At 45.2% G+C, this 14,361-nt stretch overlaps 1 protein-coding gene across 2 annotated transcripts in view; it reads right to left on the bottom strand.

Moving 5' to 3' along the window:
* KDM7A (lysine demethylase 7A) overlaps positions 1 to 14,361 on the bottom strand; it is an 89,099-nt gene that overhangs the window by 4,105 nt on the left and 70,633 nt on the right. Inside the window, exon 22 of one of the 2 annotated variants that reach the window (XR_003533734.1) lies at positions 8,707 to 8,860. The exons of the other annotated variant lie outside the window; for it this stretch is intronic. The gene's annotated coding sequence lies outside the window, so the exon portion shown is untranslated. The remainder of the gene's footprint in view (positions 1 to 8,706; positions 8,861 to 14,361) is intronic. 2 annotated transcript variants of the gene reach the window in all.

Here is a 14,361-nt window from a genome sequence, read left to right on the forward strand (position 1 = left end):
AGACACTGCTCCCTAGCCACTGCTTGGTGACTTAGCAAAAACAAGTTTAACAGCTTCAAGTTATTATGTGGGGAGCTGTTACCCATCCCTGGGACTGCGGAGTTGCTATGGTGGGTGTCTTTATCAAGGCCAGTATTCCTATCAGTGACAGGCCAATGACACCATCATCCAGAACCACCCTGTGCTTTAGAGTGGCAGAGTAATCACAAAGCCTCTCCATAAATATTCTCCAAGAAAAAGACACGTTTCCTGAATGGGGGAAAATGCCAAAATGGCCATGTTCATCACCAGCTTTCCTCACAAAGAGGTAATTGCCCAGTAGTGCAAGCTATTTTATCTTGCTATGGAGTCAGCTCTCTTCAGGTGAAACTCTTTCTGGAGTCAGAGGAAACTCCTCTGCTTCTACTGTTGTCAGATGGTGGGCCCCATCAATGGGGGCTCCTTGTCTACCCCTGCTTTAACCATCTGGAATGGAATCCTTTGAGAACTAACTGCAGTAATAAGACTCCTCTTTCCATATTGCCTCATATATTACGCTAGTTTTCCCCTTAATCTCACTGCAGTGCTGTTGATTTATCACCCCAGGTCTCCAGCTCCCCTCAGACTCGATCACAGTGCCTGGGTTTGCTCCTTCTCTTCCCACCTTTAGGTAATTCAAAATAAAATTTAAACACTTAAAACCAACAACCCTTTACACCTGCATTAACCACTCTGACTGCTACTCACTGCCTAATCCATAGTTAATCCTCCACGTTTTATGCTAAATCACCCACTCTGGCACCTGACTTGCACGCAGCCCAAACTCTGCCTTGATCATACCTCAGGGTGGGGGGGACTTTCTCCTTTTGGCCTTTCTGCTCAGCTGTTACTCATTTATTAAAATATAAGCCAAATATACAATTACGCTGGAAGGAACATGTTTCCTTGTTAACCCTTTTTGGCTCTTACCCAGAATTTGTCAGGCTGTGGGGATTTATATTTTACTATGCAAAGTTTCAGATTAGTTGCTCACCATTCCCCGTGCCTCTGATGGAAGGAAGGGGAACAAGAAGGGTTTTCTCTGACCAGAACCACTACCTCATCCCCCACGAGACAGTACAGGAACACGTCCTGGTCTGTCCTGGGTAGCAGGGAGCAGCGACTTAGACAGCAAACCCTCTGGTCAGAAAGAAAACAGGACTTATGCTCAGCCCTGCCAGCACATTCAGGGCATCTCTAGCCCAGATGAGGGTATGGACTGTGCTGGCAGCTGCCAGACAAGGGTCTTGGTGGGTGACAGGAGTGAGAAGAGGTTTTGTTAAGGATGGTAGTTAATGAGAGGGGGGGAAGAGGGGAGGGGTGTGCATGCTCCATGGTGGGAGCAGCTTGGGCAGAGCTCTAACCCCTTGCCTGAAAGGAACATCTGCAGTTGTGCACAGAAATCCCACACATCATTATATCTCCTGGTTTAGAAGAGGTGAGGGAATGAACATCTGTCACCGGAGTCCCCAAGCCCTTGCAGCTACAGCCCATTTTACCTGTAGCAGAAGCTGAAGTGCAAAGACAGAGAAGGAACACACACTGAAGGACCATTAGAGTCCTGATCACAAGGAGGAATCTTTGTAGAGCTTGCTACTAAGTGGCATAGTTTGCTACAAAGTGGCACTTGGCACCATATCATCTCAAGAATGAGTATGCAGCCCCTGCCAGCTTCCCAGAGCCAGAAGGATGGCACCAGAAACTAACCAAACACCTAACTCACTTGTTTTTTCAGGTAACATACGGGCCACCCCCTATTTTCACTTGTATTTAATGAGAATCAGATTCTAGGAACAAGAGTGTCAACAAAACCAGATCAACATACTCACTGGAAAGGTTAAGTCAACACAAGGGCATGTTTATTCAATTTTAATGTAAGTACAGTCATAGAAGTATCTGCTGGAAAGGACTTCTGGGTGCCTCTGGTCCTGTCTCCCATAAAAAGCAGGACTGTTGCCAACACTAGCTCAGATCATCCATGGCTTTGCCTAGCCAAATCTTAAAACCCTCTGAGGTCAGAGAGTCTCTGTCCTCTCTGGGTAACCCGTTCCAGTGCTGCACCACCCTCCCAGGGAGAAGCTTCTCCCAATGGCCACCTTGAATGTCCCAATCACTTCTTGTGGCTGTCATCAACAGCCATATCATCTACCACTCTGGAGGCCTTCAGCAGCTCAACCTCAGGTGTCCCTGCATAGATCAGCTCGTACTGGTCTTCAGTGATGGTCCTTGCCACTCCTCCCTCTCCTGCAAACAGGGCTTAGCCAGCCTCCAGAGACTCACTTCTTTTCGGGTTTTCCTCAAGTCCGTGGACTCAACACAGCTGCAGCTGTGATGGCTTAAGCACAGAGAGCTACAGGCAAGTGAAAGGCACCAAGCGGATGTTCCCCTTCAATCTGGAGGCCCCAGTATGCGCTCCAGCACGCCTATGATATCCCCCGAGCCCTACACCCAAATGACCTCCAGCCTTGAAAGCTCTATTTTTGGCTCTTTTTTCTTCTCTCTCTCTTCTTTTTCCATCCTGGACTTTGAACCTCCCTATGATCTTGTCCGCATGATTGCATCATTCATGGCAGGTAAGGTTAGCATGAATAGAAGGAAGAACAAACAGCACTTCACACAGCACGCCGGCAGCTGGGAGAACCTGCAGCCAGCAGAGGTTACAGACCCCAGTCAGCTCTAATAAAGACCTGCATCATTGGAAGGGCAGGAACTACAATTGCGATTATTCATGTTGAAACAGAGGTCACCGCGTCTCCTGCTACAGAGGCAAATCTGAGCACTGTGGGGTATCTCAGGAGGAGGTTTCCTTTGTGCACAACACTGAGCTCTGGGCCAGGGCAGCTCACCAAGGCTCTACTGCAGGCCATACAAAGGAAGAAACACCATGTGTTTTCCTTGTCACTGTGGCTCAGCACAGACACAGAATATGCGTGGAGAGAGGAAGGAAGGATTTACTGTTACAGGATTGGGCCACAGCCATACAAGGCACTGGGATTTGGGCTCACTCTGGCCAGTACCAAGGAGTCACCATCCTTAATATGGAAAACTTGAATTCAGCTCCTCTCCTGGATGCCATAAAACAACACCAGCCAGAATATCCCTAGCCCCTGGCCTCTTCACACTGCTCCATCTTGGGAGTACTTGCTGCACCTGCACCAGCAGTTCAAACCTCTGCTGTTTCTGTCCCCAGCTGACTTGCCATGTAAGACAAGAGCAGGAAGACTGTTCAGGGAAGCTACTGCTTAGCAGATAGAGGTGGAACAAGGAGACTGTTTACCTGAGGAAGATCGCTGCTCTGGCAGGGGCTGTGGCACTATCAGCAATGCTGCCTGCTGTGCGGGATCCTCTCTGTGGCATCAGTGGTTTTTGAGAGGTGCTCCGTGTGAGTGAGAACATGGCAGAATTCAGGACATCTGTACAAATTCCAGACTGATGTTGCTGCTCAAATGTAATTATGAAAAATAATTAGCAATTGAACTGAGAAGGCATTACAAAACAGCTAAGGAGAAAGAAAATAAACTGGCATGCTGTGATTGATGTAACCATGTAACAGCCTCCACATGTCACTGGGACCAGCACAATCTGCATCAGCTAAGGTGCTGCTTCCAGAGACAGAAAAAACTCTTCCAAGGGGAGCAACTGCACAGCTGGGGCCAAGCCCTTGTTCCCTGTCACAGGGAACAGTGAACCATGTGGGTCTCCCCTGACACACAAAGATGGGTTTTCAGGGACACAGGGTCTCTGGCCACAGTTTGGGCTTCTGCGCCTGTCAAAGCTTGGGACTGAAGCATGATCAGCTGGAATGAGTTAACTCGATGTCAGGAATACTCCTCAGTCCTGTTCAGAATTGGACCTCTGGGCCACCAAGAGTCCTTACTTTTAAGCAGCAGTGATGCTGAGCATCCCCAGACCTCACCACTACCACCACCACAAGAAGCTGCCAGCCCCTGCCAACCACCTTCCACCCCAGCATGGTCCCTGCTTACAGCTGACCTGGCCCACTGGTGCTGAGCCTTGGAGAGACACAGAGACAAACCAAGAGCGAGGTGATGGTCAGTGTTGCTCACTGGACTCATCCACCATGGCCGAGGTTGTCAAACAATCATGCTCTCCTTTCCCAGTGTCTCTTTGGCTACCATCTGACAGGCATCCCAACAAAAGTTTAATGCAAAAAGCTGAGAAAAAGTTACCATTCCAAAGCAAACATTCAGTTCAAAGCCCCAGATCAATGGGCCATATATACATTGTGCAACTGTACTGACATGCAAAACACATCTTGCTGTACTTTCATAAAGCACATCCAGAAAGAAGATGCAACATATCCTGCAGATCAACGGTGAGAAGACAGTAGGAGCAGCATTAAGAGATTAGCCCAGATGCATTTAACTGGTTCTACTTAACACATGGCTCCTCAGCAGCAGGTGCAGAGGATATGAGACCATTAAGTTCTGGCAATTCCTTTAACTCTCTCAACCCTCCCCAGCCACCTACTGCTGTTTTAGATGAAGGAAAGAGTTTATTGTGTTCTTCTCCCCCCTTCCTCCCCTATATTCTTTCTGGTTTAACCTGAGAAATGTAATTTTAAAAGGTGCCAGCAGAATGCTACACATGTGTGTAGCTGACAGAGAAGCAAGCAGTAATTTCAGCCCCAAGACACAGGAAAGCCAACAAGAGTCTGTCCACAGGTTTCAGTAGGCTTCAGGTTAAGACCTTTGGGCAAGGAAGGAAAGAACAGCACAAACCCTTGTGCTTTGTTCACACCCTCAAGCAGCAAGGAGCTGGGATGCTCGAGATGAAGCCTTTGGGGGCTGCTTCATCCCCAGGGAGCCGCATGATGCGTGGAAGACGGAGCAAGCCAGCAAGCACATCCAGCACTGGATGTTTCCACCCAAGTAGGATGCCTGCAGATGGTTTTTCCAGGAGGGTTTGGAGACAGCTTGAGGATTTTGCTGCTGAATCAGGCTTTCTGCGGCACAGGCAGCAACCACACCACTGGCGCCGAGCCCTGCAGCTGCACAACGCCTGGCACGCGCCGCCGGGGCTGCGGAGCCAGCACGGACAATCTTGGGGCGACACAGGCTTGCCGCAGCTGCTCGCTCACTTTCAGCTGATGGCATCACTGGAGGTTTGTGTCCTCTCAGCGGGAAAAGCTAAAAAATAAGCACCAGAGGACAAACCACAGGAAACATGTCCCTTTCTGGGAGAGAAAGGACTTCTTGTACAGCACACACCATAGACATCGGAACACACAGGAGGGGTGTAGATTTGGCACTCAGGCATAAACAGTATGTCCCTGCTGTACCACATCACTAGCTGCCTTAGGCTTAAATATTTTGGTTGCTTATCTAAGAGTATACATTCTGGGAGCTCTTCAAATGCAGTACCTCTCTGTCCCTTTTCCCAGACAGTTTCCACCTGCAGGGAAAGATGGCCCTGTCACTAAAGGCTTTGTTTTCAGCTGCCACCGTTTGTCTCTGCAGAGCAAGCAGCCAGGGCCATTTTATTTCCTGCTTTCCTGTAGGTTCTCCAGAGTAAGAACTTGTTGAACATAAAGGTAGCACAGACCTTGGCCAAGCTCTGCGCATGCAACAGCAATGCAAACGTGTTCATTCTCCTTCCTTGTTTTGCTTTGGTGCAAGTTGTCTTACACAGGACTCAGGATAAACACAGATGCAATGGCCCCCCAGATTTTGGTTCTCCTGAAAACCCCATAGCCCATGCCTGCCAGCTCCTCTCTTTGACAGCTAGCAGGGATGGGCAGCTAAAGGTACTTCTGAGTGAGACACTCTGCAAGTGTCTCACTCCAGCTGGCAAGGGCAGGGGAAACAAAAGTAAGAGCAGCAGCTCTGGAAAGGGAAACAACAGGGACAAAGACGGGGGAATCGGAGATTAAAACATCAGATTGAAAAGGAACAATGAATCCCTGGTGGGGAATATAACTGGGGGGGTTGAGCAGGAACAGATTGCAGCTCAGTAATAAGGCAGACGGCATTTTCTTTGTGATCTGCAAATCCATTCGGGCTTTCTGAGAGACAAAGACCCCGTGCTATCCAGAAATCAGCTTGATACATGACCTGCCTCCCTCTGCCTTCAGTGACAATGGCTGATGGAGCAAGCAGCTCAGGCAGAGCCCACCTGGCCCAGCAGCACTGGTTGAGGTCAGGCTACTCCCAAGGCCAAATCCTTGCAGTACCCCAGGGGGGCAGCACATTGTCAGGGCCACACCTTCCTGGTGCCTGCTAAAGTAGAACGCTCCAAGTCACACAAGCCTGTAAAAATGGTCAGGATGCTCTGCTTGGTCCGCAAAGATGAGGTGACAGCTCAGCATCATAGGCAGAACCTCAGACATGAGGGGCTGCCTAGAACCATTAAAGGATGGCTGAGGGCACCTGGCAAAACACCATCCTGCTGCAAAAGTTTTTGGAGTAGTAAGACTGTGGCTCCTCTGTCAGGCAGGAAAGTTCCAGCCACATGGTTTCCATCTGTAAGGGCTGCAGACAGAAACACAGAGCATTTCAAGGTATGACACCCCTGAAGCAGGGATGTTTCTACCAGCCATCAACACCAGTGTTCTGCCAGTGCTGAGGCATTCTTGCAAAACTCTTCCAGGGAAGGAGTGAGGAAAAACAGCAAGCCTCAGATCCTCACATCTAGTCCCCACCCCTCAGTTCCCTGTATTTCATTAGGCAAATAATAGCTTAGGGTCAATAGCATCAGCCTCTTTCCTGGAAATGAACTAACCACAGCCAACTCTCGGGTTGCCAAGCTGGGGAGCTGGGGGTGCAGGCAGAGGTCCTTGCTCTGCAGTCAGCTTCTTTTAGTGTCTTTAGCACAACATTACTTCTATGACACTAGGCAATAGCACATCTCTCCTTTGCTGTGATCTTGGTAACACACATGTATGAAAGACAAGACAAGCTCCCACCCACACACTTGGTTTCTTCACTGAAGCCTTGGCAGAAGTGCTGAGGAATAAATGGGCAGAGAGGGTCCATTTGTTTTCTTTCCTACAGGATAAAGAGATTACAGCTCTCAATTATCAGACTGATACTTGCCTTTAGAATTACATCTGCCAAACAAAAAGACAAAGAGAAATTCAGCATAATCCATCTCTCTGGGAGCACAGTGCACCTGGTGGCCCACACAGCTCAGCTCTATAATACAAATCATCCTGAACATTTACTGAGAGACGTCCTCTCTCCTACCATTCACAGGGTGCAGCCATCAGCAATCCCAGACACAAGACCTCCATGAGGAGGACAAGGCAATGAGAGGAGCCTGGCTACAGGGGAATTGATCATGGGTCAGCCTTTTGAGACCCACTCTTGCCATCAGCTGACATGGGCTCTTCTTGAATAGCAGTCAACTCATGGGATAGGTAGGGGGACAGCTACAGGTCTCACCTAAGAGCATTTTAGTGTTCCTTCTCACACAAGAAAGCCAAGACCATGCCACATGGAAGCATTGTAGACTGGTCTCGTGTTGCCACTGTGCTTGCAAATGCACAAATATAGTTACATACTTCTTGTCTACACATCCATTTAGATGTTATCACCAGTTTTTCATGGATCATCGTATTTAGTTTTGTATTTTCCTCTCCTGTGGAAGGTTGCATCATGCTGTGAGCTTAAGCTCACTGACTTTACAAGCCACCTCTGGCCTTTTATTTTGGGATGTTTGCTTACAGAGGGTACTACGTTTCTGGCTGGAGCTGGCACAGCACTTAGTGTTAAGAAAAGCCCATCTGCAAGTTAGTAAGGTCAGGGCATTTCTGGAGAGTAACAACGAACAGGCAGGCACTGTTTACAATGGATCTGAGACCTTCAGTCACTAAGGTGCTTTGCTTTATCAGTCCTGCTTTGCAAAGGACTGAGTATCAGCCCTTGTGCTTTGTTGAAGTGATGTTCCTGCCTTGTATGGAGATGCCTCAAAATGCCCCTCTGCCCCAATTTCCTTAAAAAAACAAACTAAAAAAATTGTGCTTCTGCCATAGAAACACCATGCAAATCCTCAGGGGCTGATTTTTCCAGGGAGGTTCCTTACCTTTAACACTGCCAATAGAAGGTCAATATTTAACAGAACAGATGCCACAGAGATACACTTCTGTTTCTGGAAATAAATCATTGAACATGATCACACATCCCCAACATGACATATATTTACCACATGGCCCTGAGGACAGTCATGAGCTGAATCTCAGAAAGCTGGCTGGATTTACCTGCAGACTGGTGAGAAGATGTGAGGGAGAATAACTCAATTAGTTGCAGCCCTGAAAAGCCATAGTCATTTCAGGGTCTACATAAAGATTCTTCCAAAAGACACTTCAAACCCCAAGTGAAAAGTGCAACATCAACTCAAAGTACTTCCAATTAGGAAAATCAGTAACAGAGCAGAGGTTTTTTGTAATATAAAGTAGCAATAAAATGCCTTCAATTATAACAATTTCTCAGCCCAGCTGAACCACATGTGGCCTTCTAGAGTTGTCGAGTCATGGTATATGTAGATTTCACTGGGATTCATTTTTTTTCTTCTCTTCTTTGACTTTCCTCTAATCTTTTCATTTTAGTGGCAGAAAGATTGCAAGATGAATCTCAATAGACATTTGAACTTTTTCTTTCCTGTGACACCCAAGTAATGCCTTTAACCAACAAGCACAAACTCACACAAGAAATCACATTGGATTCTCACCTGTCCTCCCTCAATGAATGAATGCCTAAAAACTGATGACTGGTCTAAAACGCTTCTGAATGTTTTACTGCATGCATAAATGTCCATGGAGCGAAGTGCACTTTTAGGCTGTGGGAACTCTGGGAGTCAGGCAACCTACATCAGAGCAGGGAAGCTGCAGGGAGATCAAAGAAACAAGAAAAAAGTAGAAGGTTACAAGACATTACTCAAGGAAACCCAGCAGCAAGATGCCTTTGCTCTACCTTCATCCCCATGACTCCTCATGGGTATCTTCAGCCACCTACAGTAACATCCAGGACTACAGCGTTGGGTTTCTCATAGACAGGACTACTGAAAATTATCAAGCCTACCAAAGAAGCAAAAAGCCCCTACAAATCCAAGCCACAAAAACTGTCGCGAGCTGGTATTTCCACTTCCCTCCTCTCTCCCTCAGCTTTCATCCAAAAAAGCTATCAAGTCAGTAAAAACATTTTGGGTTTATTTTAAGGCATTGGCTGCTTTGCAATTTAAGTCCAAATTACTTTGAAATAAAAATAGAGTTGTTTGCTTTTTTCCCCCTGAAGAAAATCAGTATTAAAACTTAATCTCCCTTCACATACCACGTAGGTGCAAGGAATTAGCATATTCCCTGCAGAAGAATGCTGTGGGAAGGACAACTCATACACATCTCCTGGGTTCATGGGAACTGGAGGTAAAACTACAGGACCAGCTGAGAGATGCAATAAAAAGATTGGCTTTATTCTATTGTAGGAATATCCCTTTGACTGTGACCCTGCCATTTTAGCCATGGTTTCTCTGGGGTACATCATGCCTAACATCTCCCACTGTACATCCCTGACAGCAGAGGAAGTGCTGGCCTCCAAAGCAGTAACCGGGGTGAGTGCAGCCCTTTGTTTTTACCGGATATTTTCAGGGTAGCACAGAAAAAGCAATCACATCTGGGACCACCTCAAGGGGCTGTTGGCAAAAGTCCAGAGGCTCCATAGAAGAAGCAGCAGATTGCGGATTTCGATGCCTTGGGCAGGATGTCTGTTTCCACAATGGCTGGGGAAGGAAGCAATATAAAGGGAGATGGTCTGATAAGAGGATGGCTATGATAAAAAGACTCTGTTCAGTATTAATTTATTTCAGCAAGAAGAAAGGTGCCCACAGTCACTGAGTTACAGACATTAGTCTCTTGCCTCAGTGAAAAGGGAACTGGTTAGTCTTGAGGCAATGTTAAATACTGGATTTTAAAACGAGTACAAAAATAGACAGAAAGCAGAACAGATGTGACAGATAGTGGGTTCTTCTCATCCATCCTGCAGTTTTACAGAAACTTTTTACAATACTTTTCCCAGCAATTTCAATGCTCATGGCTCTCTCCTGCTTTGCCCTGAACAAAGGAAACTTTAGCAGCTGCAAGGTGAAGCTCCGCGCTTTGTGAAATCAAGCCTCACTCCTATAATAAAAACTACCATCCTTTAATTTACAAATTTGTTCTGCTGCCCTTGAATAGCTGGGAACATTCACACTAGTGAGCAGAGTGGCATTACTAACCTGCCTATAAAGAGCTTCACTAAAATGTTAAAAAGTGCTGTACCATGTGAACACTCCCCTCTTCTGGCTGCCAGCTGATCTTTATGCCATCTTGGCTTGTTTTTTTAAAAAGGGGAAAAAGAGAGATTTTGGAAGTGAAGTTTGATGCTGGAAGTCCTTGTATAAAAGAGGCTATTCACAATATGATGAATCATCACATTTTCTCACCTCCCATAGCATCTGCCCATGATGGCACGTTGTCCCACCTGTCCCCTGTTTTGGGTCGTTTCACCTTTTCCAGGTGTAGTTTTATTATGTCCATGTCAAATGCCAGCACTGACAGCTGCAAGGGGATGGCTGTCCCCACACTGCTTGGATTTTAAGTTCCTTCTTTGGAGAAATTTCGACAAGCTCAGAGGGAGAAGGCTAACGCTGCAGGCTGTGTCATGAGCTCCTCCTGGTGGTCAGGAATACTGCATTAACTTCCCTGTGTTTCGAGCTCAAAAATAAAAATACAGCTTTCTGACACTATGTGTTTCTTGAGTATAAAACAGAAGACAGTGGATACATAAAATAAACCATATATTCTGGGAGTGATGTAAAGGCTTTCATTCCTCAGTGCTTGCAGATGTGGGTAAAGGGAATGAACACATCCTTATCCCTCATGTTTATTTTTTTCCATAAAAATCAAGAGTTTCACATTTTATTACTAGCAGAAGAAATAACTTCGTTTGCTGCAGTTTCCACTCTTGTATGATCCACAGCCAACGAAACGCACCCTTCCTAAATATTTATGCCTGTTGAAGCATTCTCCATGCTGAGTCTGCAGGGCAGGAAGAGGGAAATCTTCTGAGATCAGGATGGAGTGGATAGAATGGGAAATTCTATCCTACTTAAATAGCATGAGTAAAAATATTACAGAAAGCTAAATTATAGATAATCCTATCTCAAGGTGTTAACCAAGTCAGTTTGTTAGGCACTGCATGAGCATCCAGCATCCAGCTGCCGTCCCAGAAAGGAGACATCACAAAGAACAAGCAGTAAAACCCAAGTGAAACAACAGGGAGGAAAGAAAACAATACAACAGCTTTTGCAGAGACTGTCACTAGCAATGGTCTCCACTCCCTTTCTGGCTAGCATTAGAATATGATATTATGGCATTGCAGAGCATCTTCTGATTTCTTTTAACAATAAGTTATTTAAATATATGAATATGTAAAGAAATGCATAAATGAAATTATATTAATTCATTATACACACTCTACTAGTCAGGTAATAGAAACAATGTCGGCATCAGATCTGCCTTTGCTCAGAGCCTTATTGCCAAAAACTGACTTGACATACTGGGAAGTTTTCAGAACGAGGCATCAGACAGTTTTCCTCAGGGTGTGCTACCAGACTAGTGATAACCCTGCCCATCTTCAGTACAAAGCCAAGATGCCTCATGTCAGAGCTATTAAACTCAGCATCTCAGATCAGAAAGACTCTTTCTAGAAATGTTTTGTCCAGGATATTCTTCTGATGACTTGGCACAGAATTGTTCGATAGCTGATCTAAGTAACATTAGAGGGGTTGTTTTTCCTGCAATCTTCAGCATCTCTTCCTCTTTTTCTCCCTTCTTCATGATCACTGTTACTTATTCCACATAAGAGGTGCAAACCACGGGCTTCCAAAACCTAGTTTTTGCTCAGGTACTGTCACACAGAGAGAGAAGTGGATTACACCAGAGATCAGAGGCACAGCCTGGCTCTGTGGCAGACTGTGTTCTTGTGCAGACAGTTATTACCTCAGCAGTCAATCCTCACTTCTGGGAAAAGCATGGATTAAATGAGATGCATACACATACACAGAAATATGTCTTTTCTTCTGCACACTTCTAAGATACCTTACAAAATAATAGTGACGCAGGTCCTATGTTTGAAAGTGATCTAAAAGTCCCTTGTCATAACATCTCCAGGAGAGAAAAGTCTCTTTTTGTAAATTTTACTGTTACACCTTTTAATTTCCCAGCTATTGACGCTATTGATGATGATCTTGATTGTGTTGATTCGAAAGCCCTTCGGGCTGTTGAGTTTTACCAGCTGTTCACAGGAATGGCAACCTTGGGGCTCATGCTGCATCATCAATTAGCACCTTAAGATACCAACATCATTTGAGGAGATGGGAAAATCAACTAACAAGAGTTGCACTAAGAAATGTCCCCAAAGATACAGAGAATCTGAAAAATGCAGAGGGGAAGGCCAGAGATAGCTTCCATACAAAATCATATGACTGAAAAGGACTCAGTACTTCAATGCAGAAACATTGCAAAGCATACACAAGAAATTAAGTGGAGAAAAAGTAAAAATCAATATAGATCCCTTAAGTGCCCAATGTAGCCTTCAGCTACAAAACCTAAAAATCTATAGAAATAATCCATTTAACGTTTTTCAGACTTGTGATTTTTAACTTGCACCAAACTTGGCTGCAACAGTATACAAGCCAAAATACGAGAGAAGTTAAACAGACAAAAACAAAAAAAAATTGAAGAGTCAGTAAATATCCTCCAGTTCAGATCCTTTGCAATATCAGCCAGAATTTGCATCCATTATACCCCAGTCTTCCTGGCAGCTGATAAAGAAATTCAAGGAGAGGGATCCAGAGATCTTAAACAATTCTCCAAGAGGTCACATGGTTTAGATGTTTGGTTTAGATGTTTCTATAGAAAAGGAAATTCAACATCCTTCCATCCTGTTACTGCAGTGACTGAAATGCTGATGATTCAGTGCTAACTTGGCTTTCCAGCCAAAGCTGCTACATTATTAGGTGGCTGGAACATTGGACAAAGCTAGATTCCATGCAATTTCATTCAAGGTAAGGAAGAATGAAACAACCAAAATGACAATGGTTCAGAAAGAATTTTTCCAAAATTGCAAAACAGAGAGGTTCATTCCATATTATGCCAGTAGTGCAAGTGAAAGACTGATATGGAAAAGTAAGACTTAAATACTACTTCAAAATACAAAAAACTCAAGCTGACCCACAGGGGTTGCACACATCATTCCAGGTACCAGCTTGGATAACTAACTCCATGTTATTTTCTATCATTTTTATCACAGAAACATGCTTAACCTCTCCAAACCTGACATCCACACAAAGGACAGGAAGAGGTCACTGAATTAGGAAAACACCAAGGAACCCTTCCCTGTCTGGATGCAGTCCCCAGTGGGCAGTGCCTAGGGATGGGAACCATCCTCTAGGATCGCCTGGTGAGACTGGTCAGACCTTAGTCTGGCTGTTGCTTATCCCCACACACAGGGAAAAGCAGGAACATCTTTTGGGGTCCCATCCCTTCCATCCTTTTCACCACATGGGCTGGCAGGGTTTGAATAATCTGCTGACTGGACACTTACTCTGCCCTTGCTGCTTCCTTCCCTCACCAGTACACCCCAGAGGCTCTTATCATATTAGCAAAACGAAGGTTAAGATATAGCAGCACAATCCGAAGCCTTCCCCCTAAACAAATTCCTACATAGGGGAAAGCAACTCCCAGGCAGCAGAGGGTCGTCCTACCTCCTTCCCAAAGTAGTCTAGGAAAAGTTCTGAGAGTTCTGAATGATCTTAAGTCTTGATCAAGGATCTCAAAAGAGCAAACCACAGCATTCCCTGAACAGCCTTAGAAGCACAGATACATATTTAAAGATATGTCACTACATCAGCTGAGGCATTAACTCTACCCTCACCAAAATCATTATACGCACCATCAGTATCTGAACTGGTTAGAAATTAAAGGTACCAAGGTGTGCAAATCTAAGCAGATTATTCCTTAAAAAAGGAAAACCATGGTGGTTCCAGCTGGAAATCAACTGGAAATCAACCCCATTTTGGCCCAGTGATTTCTATTACCTTAGTCTTTCAGGTATTAAGCCCATTCAGCACAACTCCACCATGAAAGTGAAACACTAAAAATTCTAGTATTCCTGTAGCTAATTGAGAAAAAATTACTTCATTTTATATATATGGCTTCCCTTCTGTTCTTCACCACATTTTGATCTGACTGGTCAACATGGCATCTCTAAGATCCCAGGTAAGATTATAACCTGTGCTTTAGTGCTTCACCTTATGACTGGAGGTACAGGCTCCACAAAATGTTAAACA

The sequence above is a fragment of the Neopelma chrysocephalum genome, unplaced genomic scaffold (assembly GCF_003984885.1).
Source record: "Neopelma chrysocephalum unplaced genomic scaffold, ASM398488v2 Primary Assembly neopelma1_59, whole genome shotgun sequence".
NCBI lineage: Eukaryota > Metazoa > Chordata > Aves > Passeriformes > Pipridae > Neopelma > Neopelma chrysocephalum.